Raw genomic sequence first — 16574 nt, 5'->3', positions numbered from 1 at the left:
GAGGAGATCTCTAATACTTTCTTGTGAAGAACTCCAGATAGCTTCTTTTCCTATAGGTATGCCATTCTTCTGTGCCCACTGCCAATTTAACCTTAAGTTTTCAGTAAATGAGATAGCCAAATCGGGTTCTAATAGTTAGTGTTAAATTGGTAGTTTCTTGGGGCATGTGGGTGGCTCAGTCAGTTAAGTATCTGCTTTCCCCTCAGGTCATGATCCCAGGGTCTTGGGATTGAGCCCCACGTCAGACTCCCTGCTTAGCAGGGAGTCTGCTTCTACCTCTCCCTCTGCCTCTGCCACCTGCTTCTGCATTCTCTCTCTCTCAAATAAATAATTTTTTTAAAATGTTAAAAAATAAGAATAAGTTGGTAGTTTCTTACTATATATTACATTTTCATCTATCCATTTAAAATGTGTATTGTGCAATGACCATAAACCTAGAATGTTTCTGTCCACAGGAATATATACACGAACAATATAGAAAATATTCCTATTTTCATAGACCTTTTATGCCCATGCGGCAGACAATAAACAAACATGTAAATGGTATCAACCAGCATTTTTTCTACAATAATGCTGTGAAACAAATAGCTCTAAAATCTCTGAATTAAAACACCAAACACTCACTTATCTCATTAGCAATTCTTAGGTAAGCTGGAATTGTAGGGTTCAGCTTACCATGGCTTGAAACTGTCAGTTGGGATCTGATTCGCTAGTCCAGAGAAACCAAATCCCTGGACCAGTTGCTATCTGGGGCCTGTGCTTCTCATGAAGAATGGCAAGAGTGCAAGAGAACAAGCAAGATCATGCCAGCAAGTCTAAAACTCTGCTTCTGTCACATTTATTAACATTTTATTAACCAAGACAATTCACATGCCAAACCCACTATGAATGGATCAAGGAAATATTTTTCATTCATAGTGGGAATACCTGTAAGTCCTATGGAAAAAAAAATGTGAATGTGTAATTTTATGCTAGGAAATAAATGAAGAATTAAAAGTAATAATTCAATCTATCTACCAGTGTCTTCCCTCTTGGTCACAATTTTTTAGGATCCTTCTGCATTTGAGATATACTCAGTGCCATCCCAGGAAACCTACAAAGGCTCACCCAGTTGTTGTTGTTGTTGTTTTAAGATTTTATTTATTTATATAGACAGAGAGAGAGAGAGAGCACACAAGCAGGGGAAACAGCAGAGGGAGAGGGAGAAGCAGACTCCCCACTGAGCAGGGAGCCAATGAGGGGCTTGATCCCAGGACCCTGGGACCATGTCCTGAGCCGAAGGCAGATGCTTAACCGACTGAGCCACCCATGCGCCCCATGGCTCACCCAGTTATGGCATCAGGTTCAAAGTCCATGATCTCATGAGCCATGTCAGGTCTAGATGGAACTGCTCTTGATTTAGACATCTATGGCATCTGTGAATTGAAAAGATATGTTATCTGCCTCCACATATCTAATATACAGTGTTGGAACAGGGACAGGATAAACAAACACTTGCATTCAACATGGAGAAAACTAGGAGAAAGATAGAAGTCACATAGAAGTCACAGCTCTATAGCAATTTTGAAATTCTGCTGGGTAAATTTTGCTGGTTCCCCTACAAAGAGGTTGGTTTATACCTTGGTTAGGCCCTGGTTCTACACCTGAGAATTGATCAGCAGTCTACTCTGCCCTTGGAACTTCTTCTTTTTTCATCTTGGCCTTTCTGACAAGTACTGGAGAATATGCCCTTCTTTGTTGCTGAGCAGAGTTCTCAGCCTGCTTCCTGCCTGTAAAATTTTGGGGGCCCAGAGATCTTTATGTATCTCAAACAGACATAGTCTTTTTAAACCCAGGCTAGTGGCAATTTTTCCAATACAATTCTCTCAGAATTGTTTGTGGGATTCCCATGTAGATTTTAGTCAACTACATGTGCCAAATGCCTAACCCACTATTCTTTTAGAGACATGATTCTTTCTAGATGTAAGTGTAGGTCCTTTGCTCATTTATGAGTTACACCCTTGATCTCCTTAATCTTTTCAGGGGTCTTAACAAAGGGTGTGACAACCACTTCTTTTATTTTGTCTTTGCTGTACGGCAGTGTTCTAATGCCACACCTTTACAGGGAAATGGTTTAAGTTTTCAAACTCATAATCCCCAGAATTTCTAGGTTCTTTCAAGTCCCCTCATTCCTCCTGGCAAACTAGTCCATTTTTTCCAAGCTCATTTCTCTCTTGTAGTTACTTATCACATGTGGCTGATAGCAGCCAACTCATACCATGAATATTCTGCCTCAGAAATGTCCCAGCCCATGCAGTGACTGTAGTATATCCTTCTGCCTTCTAAGTTATTGCAGATAATGGTTTTATCAAGTGTTTTGTTACTATTACAATATGGATTGTCATTTTTTTCCAGCTTCTTATTACAGTTTTTTATCATTTCCTCTCTACTTACTACATGATCCCAAACCAAATGATGCATATTTTAAAGGATTTTGACAGCAGAAGGCCATTTCTGGTATAATTTCTATGTTAATTAGCAATTGCCACATTAATGATGAATGATAAGCCTCACACTCAAACCCAAATATCAGAGGCTCAAACAACAAGTGTTTATTTTCTTGTTAATGGTCCCGTGGGTTCGCTGAAATAGCACTACTTCAGGTCATGGGGGGTTTGATTCTAGGCTTCTGATTAGGTTCAGTTTTGTTCTAACAGTGTCCTCATTCTTCTTCAAAAAATGACTAATTATGACATGTTTTTCTTATAGGGAATAGTAAGAGCACCAGGACACACAGCATATTTAAAGTCTGTTCGTATCAAGTCTGCCAACATTTAATTAACCAATGCAAGTTAGTCACATAGCTAAGCCTAACGTCATTTGGGTGGGGGTCATTTTCTACCTGTAGTTACATGGCATGCATGTTATAGCAGGTTGGGAATTAAAAATTGAGAACAGTTCGATCTAGCACACATGCCAACAAGAAAATATCAACTAGTATAAAGGCTGTTAAGAAAATAGAGCAGAGTCATGTTTAGAGAATGCCCAGAAAACTATTAAGAATAGTTTCTTGGAGATGACATTTACACTGAGGCCGAATGTCTCCCAGCCTGAAGGAATAGATGGTGTAAAGACCCGGATGCAAGGATAAGCTGAGGGTGATGGGGGAACTGAAATAAGACCATGGGGAGGATGGTAGGAGATGAAATCAATGAAGCAGGTAAAGGCCAGGTTATTTAGACCTCTGTTATAATTACTATTATATGCAATATCATTCTGGACATTTCAGAGGATTATTTACCAAATGCTGAAAAATAATTGTGAGTTTTACTGGCTGTCATAATAACCCATGAATTCAACCAGTCAGGAAATTTTTATATGAATTGAATTGTATAATCAATTCCAAATAATTTACCCTTTGCCAGTTCTTATAACCTGCAAAGTGTTGACCTACTAAGTTGTTTCAATGGGAATACCTGAAGATACAAAGGATTCTTGACTAGAGAGGGACCAGCTAAAATACTCAGAGAAAATGGTGGCCTCTGAAACTACTTGGATTCTTAACAACTCCAGGTATTTATTTCCCCGTGAGCTTCTTAGAGCTAAATGGAGATATAAAGGCATTGGAGCCTCCGTTCTCCCCTTACTCTCACTCTTGGGAAAAATCTCTTATTCTTTTGCTCCCCAGAGGGTTTTCTAGAGCTGAAATAGCAACAGCTCCGATTGCTGGTGATATCTCCTCCTGGGAAGTTATGTGCTGGCGCTCTGGCGGACAGGGTGGTCAGCTAAGGTGTAGAACCCTGGAGGTATAGCCCATGCCCTTGAGAAGTTCATGACTGATCAGGGTGAAGAATGACTTTCAATGGGGCTTACTCACAACCACACAGAGTGTGGGTTACATGCAAAGTTCGTTTTAAGTATCTCAGAATTTCACTAAACCAAAACCTCAAAGATGCTAAACACTCTGCCCCAAATCATGAGGTCTTGAGCACTTTCTAGAAATGACCGTTAATCTTTGTCCTATGTGAAAACTTTTGTTAAAAATTGGTATTTAATTAACCAGATTTTCTTTTGTCCTCGTCTTTCTGTAGACTTGAAGAAAAGAGAACTATTCTTTTTTCAAATACATGAAAAAAGTAAATGAAAACCAGCAACAGGGAGAAGCTACTGCTGTCCCTGGGTTATAATGACACCTCCACAGGTGTGCCCTTGACTTCTATTAAGAACGACCAGCTAAAGAGGTAAACTACACAGCTATAAATTTTCACCGCAGCATCTTTTAGCAAGAAAGGGGCTGTGTCTAGATGAATCAGAATATGCTGGCTGGTAGAGCTCAGACACAATGTAGTTTTTCAGAAGAAATAAATGCGACAGTGTCTATCTCACACACATTTGTTTGTCAGACTTCAGAGCACTGGGCAGAGATCAGTTAAGCATCGCCACCTGTCCCATAGGTGGCGCCTCATTTTCAGGTGGGTCTCTGAGGTCATTAGCCCTGAGGCAGCCCCTCCTCAGTTCAGCTCCTGTGCTACAAGATAGGACAGGAATCCCACCAGCGGGAGGACCTGGGTCCTGGCTCCTAAGCATCCCCGTGGGACTCCAGCTGCTAGCACCGCCCAAAGAAGAGAGCATGCCGCCTGGCCTGAAGAAAGCTCCCAGCCCAGGAGAGTGGCAGGTTAAAAGCCTATAGGATGGTTCAATCAAAGGCATTGCCTTCCTCTGTCCTGTGCCGCTGTTGTACATTGGAACGCATGCTGCTAGGAGACAAAGAGGACACACGGTTATTTTCAAGCGTAGGACTTTGGAACCACTTGGGAAGAATATTCTTGATTGAGAACCAAAACATTCCATGATGCTTAACAAACCTGCAAATTGAAAAATCAGCATCGGCCTGTGCAGCCAGGAGGCAAGAGAAGGACCTATACCCTGAAAAAAAAAAAGATTCAGAATATTCCTTAAATGATATTTGTGTGCATTTGCAAAATTACCGCTTTCTGAATCAAAGTCTCAAGCTGTTTTCGTCTGAGAACATATGTTGTTCCGTGAGACAATATCTAGGCTGCCGCCGCCCATGACATACCCCGCCGCATTGCATAATGGACAGTCCCGCGAAGAAGGCGCTGCAGCTCAGTCAATGCCCCTGTAATAATATTTTAAAATAAATGATATGCATCATTAAATCACCGAGGATGACTAACTCAATTTTAGAAAACCCACAACTCCAGCAATCATAGTTACAGCTCTGATTTGAATATTTTCACTTTCACCTGAGCAGCCAGTGGGAGCCAGTCAAGCAGATTCGCATCCAGACTGTACTCTCAAAGGAGCAGGAAGGAACCTGTGATTATGTAGTTACAGTAACGTCGGCTCCATGCCTGCCGTCCGCCTGGGCTTTTTAGACTTTTGCTTCCTCCCTTCTTGCCTTCTTATTTACGTATCACAGGCATCCTCTTTGTAAAGTTATTTTAAATAATTTATTAGATTGATCTTTTTAAAATTCTGCCTTGGCTAAATGTCATAAGGAGAGGAAAAAAAAAAAGTCTTCTAAACTTATTTAAAGGTTTCTACTGGAGTAGGCCAGTTACCTGCTTCACTGCTGATATTCTAAAAATACCTCCATGTCCGTACTATTATCCATTCTTCACGTCCAATTGCTCTGTTATGGTAATAGTCAGAAGCACACCATGCAGTAATTACTTACAGCTGACTGAAGAAAAGAATATTCAACTCCCCCACTGTTCCACTAGAAGGTCTTTATGCACTATTAACTCATTCCTGTTTATTAATACTCTACTGGTAATTCAGACTGCTGCCTCTCAGGTTTGTAATAGGAGGACTATTAAACAGCAATTACTGACCATATGGGTTGGCGAATATTTGTTGTTTTTTTTGGTGGGCATCCCCCCCCTTCCAACTTGTTTTTTAAGAAGCCATATTACAACGTAGTAAAAGTAACATCACATCTGCATGAGATTAACAGGCTTGGCAATATTTCTCCCTTAGAAAATGCGAATTTATTCCCAGATTATCATTACTGGCTTAGGAGACCGAGATCATGGGAGAAAGAGGAAAATGGGGAAAGATTGTGTGAGTGTGGGAAGACCCCTACTTTGGATATCTCGGCTCTTACCTTCTGTATGTCACTCCATAGGCTGTTTTCTCTTCCTGCCTTTGAGAGACACTGACCAGCCCTCAACTTCTGAAAAAAATAAGCATATTTATTGAGGAATCTGAATCGAATACCATTTTCCCTTTCAAGTTCCCCCAAGCATTTGCAAGTAGCCGCTTTAAAATTTAGCATTTGGTAAATGCATCCCCCAAAGAGCACGTATGTATAGGACCCTGGGAGATGGCAAAAGGCCCCTCCTGGGAGAGGGATGGCATGAGTAATGGGTTCAAGTGTGGCAGGCAGGTGGTAAACGATGATTATGGCAATAATAACTCGTGCTTCTCTCACAGGTAGTGAGCTCCAAGCACGTGGCAAGCATTAAACGCATTGAAATGGAGATGCATCTTTGAGATAAATAGGAGTCCAGGAGCTGCTTTCCATGGAGGAGCTGAGGGGTTGAGATCCGGAGCAGGTGAGGCACTTGGTGGGCCACCTCCACTGAGGCAGTGGCAGAGACTGCCTGCCTGAGCTCTCCACACAGCCGGCTTTGGCTCCAGAGCAGCCAGCCTCCTTAGTGCTCCTTGGGACTTCTCTTTCCACTCTCTCCCCTTTCCCATAAGGATCATTCTCTGGGTCCAAACTCTTTTAGCCCGTCAACAAACAGGTCAAACCTCTAAAAATGCTAGCTTGCCCCAATCTCACCCTTTCCATTCTGCCAAGTAAATCTAGTGTTTACCGTTGGCAGGTGATCCGAGCTGGTTTAGCACTCTTCCTTTGTTACCTGCTCGTGTTACCTGTGGGAGGCCTTTCTCTCAGACACACTCTAAATCCCTGAAGATAGGGCCCATGTTCTTTAAACTTTTCTTCTATTTATCCCTGCACCTCATTTGGTAATGGACACTCAGTTGGTGTTAAGCAGAGATTGGAAGAATTCAATGGAAATATGTAAGGGAAAAAAAGGACACCAGTCCCTACATTTCCCTACTCTATGGAGAGGTAGGAGTTACAGTTTCTGTGTGAAGTATGGAAAAATAAACAAAAAATAAAAATAAACAACAACAAAAACAAAATGACAAATATCAGCCCCAAAGCATAACAGTACCAAGCGAATGCATAACATATAATTGATGTTCAATGAAATGAATTCAATTAAATCAGATCAGAGCTTCTTCACAGTGGGTCTAAGCCCTAGGGAAAACTACAAGGAATTTACTTCATCCATGACCTGATTTGAACTAGAATTCTGGATTGCTTTATGGCCTGGAGGATCCTCAAGGGGAAGGGGTGTTTCTCGAAGAATCTCTGTGGTGGGCTCCTTTAAAAACACAGACTGATTGCAGGCCGGATCAGACCTACTTGGGATGATTTGAACAGCACCCTAGGCTCAGTCTGCCCACAAATGTCTAATAGATTAAAGGACCTGGTAGGCACCTTAGACATTAGCTACTCCAGTGGATTTCCAAAGTAATTTTGTTTTTATTACTATTGTTTTTAAAGCAGAATTTATTTTTTTCCGATTAAGCATTATGCAGGATACTGACACAGATGAAGACAGAATAGTTCCGAAGTCAGGTTGGGAGGTGTGGATGCCCAATGTGATAACGCAGCTGATAAAGCCACAGAGACCCTCCTAGGAGACCCTACTGTACCTCTATGAAACTATCTGAGCACTGTATGGAAAGCATTTTTCTAACCCCAGCCCCCTTTTGATACAAGTGTGTCGACTGAATGCCTAATTTCAAATCCACACAGTTAAGACAACAGCAGGATTATCTCTGGAATCCAGTCTCTTGGCTAATTAGCCAAGTTTTTTTTGTTTTTGTTTTTGTTTTTGTTTTTTTCCTGTATCACCTACCTGTGCTAGTGGGTTACGTCTTTGTGACCAGCAGGCCACTGTTAAGAGGTACGTGTGGGACATTGGGAGGACCAGTACATTGGGCCTCCTCTTACCACAGAGCTGAGACAGGTCGGAAGTCCTATGAGTCAAGGTGAATTGGATGGAGTAAGCAGAAGCCCTTGACGATCCTAAATGCCACACACGTGGGGCCGAGGTGGTTCGTTCCCGCTTGGCCACTCCCGCACTTCATGGTTGAGTCTCAGCTCTGGCTTCAGCTCATTTGGGTATTACACGTGTGTCTGGGCCTGGATCAAACGCATGTACCCGTCTCAGTCCAGCCCGAGTTGAGTGGAACTGCCATAGGGACTTGCTCAGGGTGCTGGAAATTCTGCTCCTCCTGCTCACAGCACAGGATATGTTGTGCTGTCATCTTTCATAGTGTTTAAAAATGGGGTGGGGGTGGGAATGTCCCTATTGCACACTGTCCTTTCATCCTTTCACTGACAGAGGCACCAGGATATAGGAAACAATACAACATGGGGACTCAGGGGATTTGGATTCCAGACGAGATTTTTCACCAGTTAGCTGTGTGTCGTGGGGACATAGTATTTAACCTCTCTGTACCCCCATGCCCTCATCTCCAAAGTAATGGCCTCTGGCCCAGATGTGCTTCTAAAATATCTTTGGCTTTACTGGGCCATCAGAAAAATATAATGGTCTCTATATAGTAACTCTGAGTTAAATTGTATTAAAACAAAACAAATGAGTATAAATAGTCCCATTATGAATAAAATGCTCATATATGCCAAGAATTTTAAATTAGGCTGCATGACAAAAACATTTATTTCTGATATCAGTGAAAACTCAAGATAAGTCAGTAAAGATGGTATTAAGCCTTGTAAATATCATCCAACTGTGACTTGGAGCTGTGGAACTCTCCCCGTGGGTGAGAACATCTGGGCAGTCTGTTGGCTTCATTGCAGGCATTCACTTATTCCGTACATACTCACTTTGTTCTTACCATGTCTCCTTATTCAATTAATAAACATATATTAAGTTGATGCCATTGATTCATTCAGTAAGTGTTATTCAATGCACCTTTAAGGAGGAAGCTGCTACATATGTAACACTGTTTTCACTGTTAAAAAGAATAACAATAACAACAATAATAATAATAGTAAAAAGGTAAGTCCCTGATATGAAGAGCTAATACTCTCATTCAGAAGGGAAAATGTATATGGTAAAAAGATAAATAACTGTACATAGCAGTGATAATAAGAGTCCAAAAGAAGTATAAAAGCTATAAGGTTTGGGAGTATGGGGGACTGGTTACGTGGCTAGTGTGCACCAGGAGGGTTCTAGCAGGCCTCGGGCTGTTCCTTGACACGTGATGATATTAGCACAGGGGGAGAGGATGAAAGAGGTCACTTAGGTAAGGGAACAGTAGGTGCAAAAGCAGTGACTTGGATAAGATTAAGAGGTGTGTGAATTTAGTAACAATCCAGGTCCATCTGGAGAAAAGGGTTTCCATAAGAGACTCGTGGAAGCAGTGAGTGCGGAGTCTTCCATTTTGGAGAAGTACGGAAAGCCAGGTGAAGGATTTTGGCCATTATATCATAGGCAGAGAGATTTTCCTTTTTCTTTTTCTTTTTTAAGGTGTTTTGATTAATGGAAATGTTTTTATTAGTGAAATCACAGAAGAGTCTTAAGGATCAACATGGAAAGAAAAAGGGAGACTGCAGAAAATCACTGGGGGAGCAGGGGAGACAAGAGAGGTGTTAAAACATCAGAAAACATGACTGAGGCCACAGAGCTTGGAGGGCCTGTGAGGGAGGCAGAGACCAGACGGGGGCCTCCATTTCGGGGTTTGGCTTCTCTTGCTCTGGATTCTGTGGGCTAGAAGGTAGTGTGCAGTACAAAAGGAAATATCTGGAGGAGGATACTGGGGGAAGGAAGAATAAAAGGAAGAAATGGGGAGAAGATAGATGGCAACAGAGATCAGACAAGAGTGAGGGGATGAGAGGAACCAAGAGCACATGGTCAATGAGGTGGAAGACAAAGGAAATTAATCAAAATTATTATGTGGCGGGTTGGAGTTCAACTCATAGATTCAGGTGTGCAAGTAAATATAACCATTCTTATGTGAATTTTTCTCCTATTTCAAGGCCATGTTTTGCAGGAGGCAGTCATGTCAACCCAGTCTCTGTAGCTGCCTCCCATCAAATCCCTGAGATTGTCTCTCATCATAGTTCTGAGGTGATGGAGGTGCCTGGAAGGGGTGGGGCGTCTGCCCTTGGTTGCTGTCTGTCCGCTGGGCACGTGTCAGTACTGCCACAGTCACCAGACCATACAGATCACCTCTGAGGCAAGCTGCTTTCAGGGCCAACCAGGGCTGCTTCCGGGCTCTTCTCCTCCACTACAGAATCATGGTGCTTGTTCCATGCTGGGGGTGGGGAAGTTCACCAGCCCACTGGCCTGGAAGGACCATGCAGGGCCATCTTCTTAACAGAGTTCCTATATCACTGGCTGGGTCTTCCTTGCTTTTGGAAAACAAAGGTATCTGAGGTTCTGCCCCCTGCCTTCTCCCCACCCCCAGAGACCCAACCCCACAGTAGGACCAACCTGTTTCTAGATCTTCCTCCCTTCTACTCCAACTTTCCTCCCCTCCTTCCCCCACAAATGCAGACAATTGTCTCTATTCTTGAGGGCATCCCATCTATGATGACACTTAAACATTTATGGGCAGGAAAAATGACAAAGAGGGTTATGTGACTTACTTAAGGTCACCCATCTTGTTAGTGAAAAAAATGAGTAAAAATGAAAATATGCTAGCTTGACTACCTTTTTCTTTTCCTTCCTCACTCCCTTCTTTCCTTTTCTGTTTTTCTCTTTCTTTCTTTGTTACTTTCTTTCTCTTCTTTCCTCCTGGTCTCCAAGAGGACTTAAAATGTGCCAGGTGGTATATAGGTACTGGGTATATCATCCCGAACAAATGGAACATACTGCTTTCATGAACTGCCATTCTAGTAGGGGAGATGGACATTGAACACGTGCATACACAGACAATTTAAATTGTGGTCAGTACTCTGCTCACTCTGGCAGCACATATACTAAAATTGGAATGATACAGAGATAAGCATGGCCCCTGTGCAAGGATGACAGGCAAATTCATGAAGTGTTCCATATTTCTTAGAGAACAAACTGATGGTTACCAGAAGGGAGGTGGGCAGGGGGATGGATTGAATAGGGGGTGGGAATTAAGGAGTGGACTTGTGATGAGCACCGGGTGATGTATGGAAGTGTTGAATCACTATATTGTACACCTGAAACTAATATAGCACTGTATGTTAACTAACTGGAATTTAAATAAAAACTTAAATAATTCGTGATAAGCACTATGGGTTCTATGGGAAAACTCTAGGGAGGATTAATTTAGGTTAGGCAATCAAGGAAGATCTATCAGAGGAAGACACATTTGAGCTGAGAACTCGAAGACAGGGATGGGAGCATTGCAGGTAGAGAGGATGGCGTAGGCAAAGACTTGATATGTTCACAGAGCTCAAAAACATTTGTGTGACAGAAGTACTCCAAAAAGGGAAAATGGAACAAGATGTGGTTGGAGAAACAGACAGGATCAAAGTCTATAGGGCTATATCAGGCAAGTTAAGAAATTTGGATTTTATTTTAAGCTTAATAGAAAATAAACTTAAGCAGCAGAATGACATAATCTGATTAACATTTTAAAAATTATTCTGGCTGCACTGTGGAAAATGGGTTGAAGTGAGGAAGTTTGGAAAAGAAGAAAGTCGTGGGAGTTGGGGGCTCCTCAGGCAGTCCTGGGCAACATGATGTGGCTTTGGAGCAGAGTTCTCCAAGTGCAGATGGAAAGAAATGGAAGAATCAGGTCATGTTTTGGAGGAAGAGTTGTCAAATTATTGGATTTTAAGTGTTAGGGGAACAAATGTCCCCAATTGCAGACATGAATGACTGGTTGTATGTGGTTCTATTTACTGATGAGAAAGACTACGAAAAGAACAGTTTTGGACAGGAAGATTTTTTTTTTTAAGATTTTATTTATTTATTTTGAGGGGGCGGGAGGGGCAGAGGGAGAGGGAGAGAGAGAATCCCAAGCAGATTCTGCACTGAGCACGGAGCCCAATGTGGGGCTTGAGCTCACGACCCGGAGATCATGACCTGAACCAAAATCAAGAGTTAGACGCCCAACTAGCTGAGCCACCCAGGTGCCCCTGGACAGGAAGATTTTTGGTTCCCTGCAGGAAGATATTTCATCTCGTGGTGGTGTGACCATAGCAGACAATGTATAGACTAACTCAGTGTTTCCAATTCCTGAGCATGAGAAAGAAAACGTTTACCAGCCTTGTCATAAATTGCAATCTTTTAAACAAGTTCAAGAAAATGAATTTTAAGGAACATATGTCATTTTCTGTCCAACTCATGTGACCATCCCACCTCTTTCTGTCGTAATTTTGGAGGCAGTCTTTTCTAGATGGCACAGCTGCAAGATGGTGGAGCCTTTTCAGCCTGGGTCCCTGAGCGACTGCCTTAGAGCTCTCTGCTCACCCTCAGTGTATCCTTCATATGAGTCAGGATATGCTGAGATTGTGAGAACTGATGGCTAACTCTTCAGGAATTTTCTGAGTTGCTTATTAGGTACAACCACTATTAAAAATTAAATAAGGAAAACTTAGAGAAATCATGTTACAAAGAAAGGTAATATATATTCAACACTTCTCCCTTCCCAATTATCTTACCACATTCATCTGTACTCTTGAGGTGTTTAGGTCAATTGTATCCTGTGCTAAAATACTACAGGATGGTGTGATACTGTGCATCTCTTTCCCACTTTGTGCTCAATAGCATCATGTTGGGAGCCTGAACTCAGCCATGGTGGGAGTATTTGTACCTTGAAAATGAGCACATGCTGCAAATCAGGGCTTGGTAAATTGTTGATTTGAAAACTTATGAAAATGGTGGGGGAAATGTCAATAATACAGATTAAAGGTATCTTGGGTTTGTAGCTGTTACATTGTGAACAGCATAAAAAGTTAAGAAAACATTCAAAATGATTATCTAATCAGCAAAGAACTTGCCGATATCATTGATGGAGGGAAGTTCAGCACTGGTCTTTGCAGTTTCACTTTTGTCTAACTTGTCAATATAAGAAGGTTAGTGAGTCAGAGATTGAATAAACAAGTGTGGGGTTTTTTTCAATGGCAAGAGTGAGTGGTGCATTTCTACACTATCTATAGGCAATCTTTATAGCCATGGGTTTGTTTGCTTTTTTTTTTTTTTTAATATGGGGTAACATAATGGCCTCAGCAAAATCCTGTGCTGAGACACCAGTAAAGTTATATGAATTCGGGGTAAAGAAGGAAAACCTCCCTCTCTCTTTCAGACCCTGCATCTAACTCATGTTGTTCATTCTGCATCCTGTAACTCTCTCCACTTTGTCGTCCACGCTCTCTGCTGACATTGCCCTAGTTGAGCTCTTTGTCATAGTTTTCTGAGCTCAAAATAGTTCCAGTGTGTCCCTCTAGGTCCTCTGCCACATTAATGCTAGATGTATTTACTTTAAAATGCTGAAACCAGATTCAGGTACTCCAGAAGATGTGGTATAAGCATACAGTGGAGTATTATTCAGCCATGAGAAAGAAGGAATTCTGCTGTTTGCAACAACTTGGATGGACCTTAAGAGCATTAAGTTGAGTGAAATAAGTCAGAGAAAGACAAACACTATATGATATCACTTATATGTAGAATATAAAAGAGCCAAACTTAGAAAAACAGAGTAGAGTGGTAATTACCAGGGGTTGGGGAACATGCGGAGATATCAGTCATAGGTCATAAACTTCTAGTTACAAGGTTAAGTTTGGGGATCTCATGTACAGTATGGTGATTGTAGCTAGTAGTACTGTATCATATACTTGAATATTACAAAGAGAGTAGATCTGAAATGTTCTCACCACGAAAAAATGGTAATTATGGGACACGACGGAGGGAGTAGCTAATACTATGGTGGTAATTATTTTACAATTTATAAATATATCAAATCAACACATCGTAAAACTTAAACTTATACAAAGTTAAATTTCAATTACATCTCAATAAAGCTAGCAAAAATAAATTTAAAAAAATAAATACTGGTCTTCATTGTCCAAAAGACAGTATCTGGACATTTCAGTATGTGTACAAGGTCCTTTACTGGGTGTCCCTATCCTACTTTCAAACCTTAACTTCCATTTCTCTCTCACTCCCCTCACACAGCCACATCACCACTTGCTGGTTGCTGAATACGCCACACACTTTCAAATGTCCATGACTTGCCCCACTTTTCTACCTGTGATATCATTGTTTCAAAGCCTCGTCAAATGTTACACTCTCAGTAAGCTTTCTTCGGTCTCTCCAAATCGTGGTCCTGCCAGTGTGCCCCTCTCTCAAGCAGCACATTGTCTCATCATCACTCAGGTAGGTGTCTGACCTGTCCACAAGCCTTGAGGGCAGGCACCTCAGACCCCCCCAGTGCTCAACACAAAGCAGGCACCCAAAAGTTTTTTGGGTATTTTTCTTTCCAAGTGATTCTTATGGACTTAAAACCCTTCTCTGATGTCATCCACAGCCCTGAAATGAAGTACAATTTATTGAAAAGCCCAGAACCCCAGATCAACTAGCTAAGTAGTGGTTTGCCTAAAATGAACTGCACACGTGGCAACTTTTCCAAGTTCTTCATCCCAAGTCAGCCACAATACACCACTGACTTATCTGAGAACATGTCACAGGACACACTTGAAGATTTCTCTTCATGCCAGGAGGCTCCCACCATATAGGCTTGATGAACATTCTCATATGCATTTGTCTAGTTATAGGCTAAACAATTGCTACATTAATTTATTTGCAATTTAGACAACTTACTTTAATGTCATGTTTATTGCTGTTTTACTGTTTAAAAAAGTAGTAGGTCCAGAACGATCCTTGGGCATCAGAGCTCAATGCTCTACAGTCCATAAAAAGTAAGTGACATCAAAGAGTGTTATTATATCCAGGATCTCTGCACACTGATATATGCTCCTCCACACTTGTGCATAAAGTCTAAGTTTCCAAGCATGCGGTATTAGGTAGTTAAAGCACAATGATGTTAATTTGTGAAAAAGTTGACTCACATAGCCATGCAATAATCACTAACCCAAGACTAGAATTAAGTGGAAGTAGACAGAATGGGTTTTGTTCCCATGTATTGGCGGGATGACTTGTACATCCCTTACTGTTATGGGCTGAATTGTATCCTCCCAAAATTCATTTGTTGAAGTCCTAACCCCCAGCACCTTAGAATGTAATTGTATTTGGAGACAGAGCCTTTAAAATGAGATCACCAGGTTGGACCCTGATCCAATATGATTTCTGTCCTTAAAAGAAGAGATTAGGACACAGGCATACTCAAAGAGGGAAGAGCTTTTTTTGACACTGGGAGAAGTTGGCCATCTATAAGCCAAGGAGAAAGGCCTGGAACAGACCCTTTCCTCATGGCTCAGAAGTGGCTAACCCTTCCAACAATATGATATTGGACTTCTAGCCTCCAGAATTGTGAGAAAATAAATTTTTGTTTCTTCAGCCTCCCAGTCTGCCTAGCAAATATAGGCCAACCCATGCTAAATAGTCTTTAGAAAAGAATTGAGGTTCAAGAATATCATTGCATGATTATTACACCTGATTCCCATGGCCCAAGATTCAGAGCCTATTCTTATAGAAAAGATGTGAAATCATTGCTAAATCTTAGCTTTGAGGACGTAGAAAAAATGGAAATGATTGTTATTTTTCCCTCTACTCTAGAAACCCCATTGAATCCCATTAAGAGACAAGTTCAGCTATTATAATAGAAAACTATGTGAAATGGCCTTTTCTAGAATAGCAGATGTCAGTGCTTTGAGGATGGATGGCATCAAGATGACTGTATATTTTGTGGCCTATAGATTAGATAGCAAGTGGATAAATCAGGAATCTTGTATAAGAAATGTGTTTACAACATCCAAGCTTGTTCTTACTTAGTAATAATGATTTTTCTAACCAAATAAGGCCCAAACTTATTATTAATGTCGATCACAGGACACTTGTAAATTTTCAGCCACATTTTTGCCTCTTGCCTATATTTGATCCCTCTGATAAATAAGGTGGATTTTCCCCCATGCAATAGAAATAAATAGGCCCCCGTAACTGTTGACATTTGCCATAGATCAAATAACAATTTGGAGCTGGAGGAATGACTGGAGACTTTACCTCTGTAACAATCATTGAGATCTAGGGAGAGACAGAGCTGCCTCACAGTCCTTTACACATGTTGATTCATTCCAGTTTGGGTTGTTTTCACTGTAAAATTTAGAAAGGCAGTGTGTAAAATGGTCCCTGGGCCTTGGTGAGATTTCTCAAAAGCAGTCTGAGGTCCACGTGAGCAGTTAGGATGAGAATAACCATCAGTGTTTCACAGTATGTGCTCACTCCAACATCCCAATTCCTATTTGGTCTCCCAATTTGGGACAGTTTGACACCCTAACAGAAGGTAGTTTAGTCACCTTGGTAAATGACTTCATGTAGGTTATTCTTCCTGGATGTAGTTCTACCAAGCAAAGAAAAGAAACC

General features: G+C 41.4%; 1 long non-coding RNA gene and 1 pseudogene across 19 annotated transcripts in view; both read left to right on the top strand.

Annotated features, from left to right (window-relative positions):
• Positions 1 to 16574, top strand: part of LOC118533483 (uncharacterized) — a 595288-nt gene that overhangs the window by 564732 nt on the left and 13982 nt on the right. For all 19 annotated transcript variants that reach the window (XR_013441789.1, XR_013441794.1, XR_013441793.1 and 16 more), the window contains one exon: positions 6439 to 6560. This is a non-coding gene — a long non-coding RNA (uncharacterized LOC118533483). The remainder of the gene's footprint in view (positions 1 to 6438; positions 6561 to 16574) is intronic.
• On the top strand, positions 11007 to 11115 carry LOC118533497 (U6 spliceosomal RNA; annotated as a pseudogene).

This window comes from Halichoerus grypus, chromosome 10, assembly GCF_964656455.1.
Source record: "Halichoerus grypus chromosome 10, mHalGry1.hap1.1, whole genome shotgun sequence".
Lineage (NCBI taxonomy): Eukaryota > Metazoa > Chordata > Mammalia > Carnivora > Phocidae > Halichoerus > Halichoerus grypus.
Note: the sequence above shows the minus strand (reverse complement) of the source record. Positions and strands in the feature narration are given on the sequence as shown.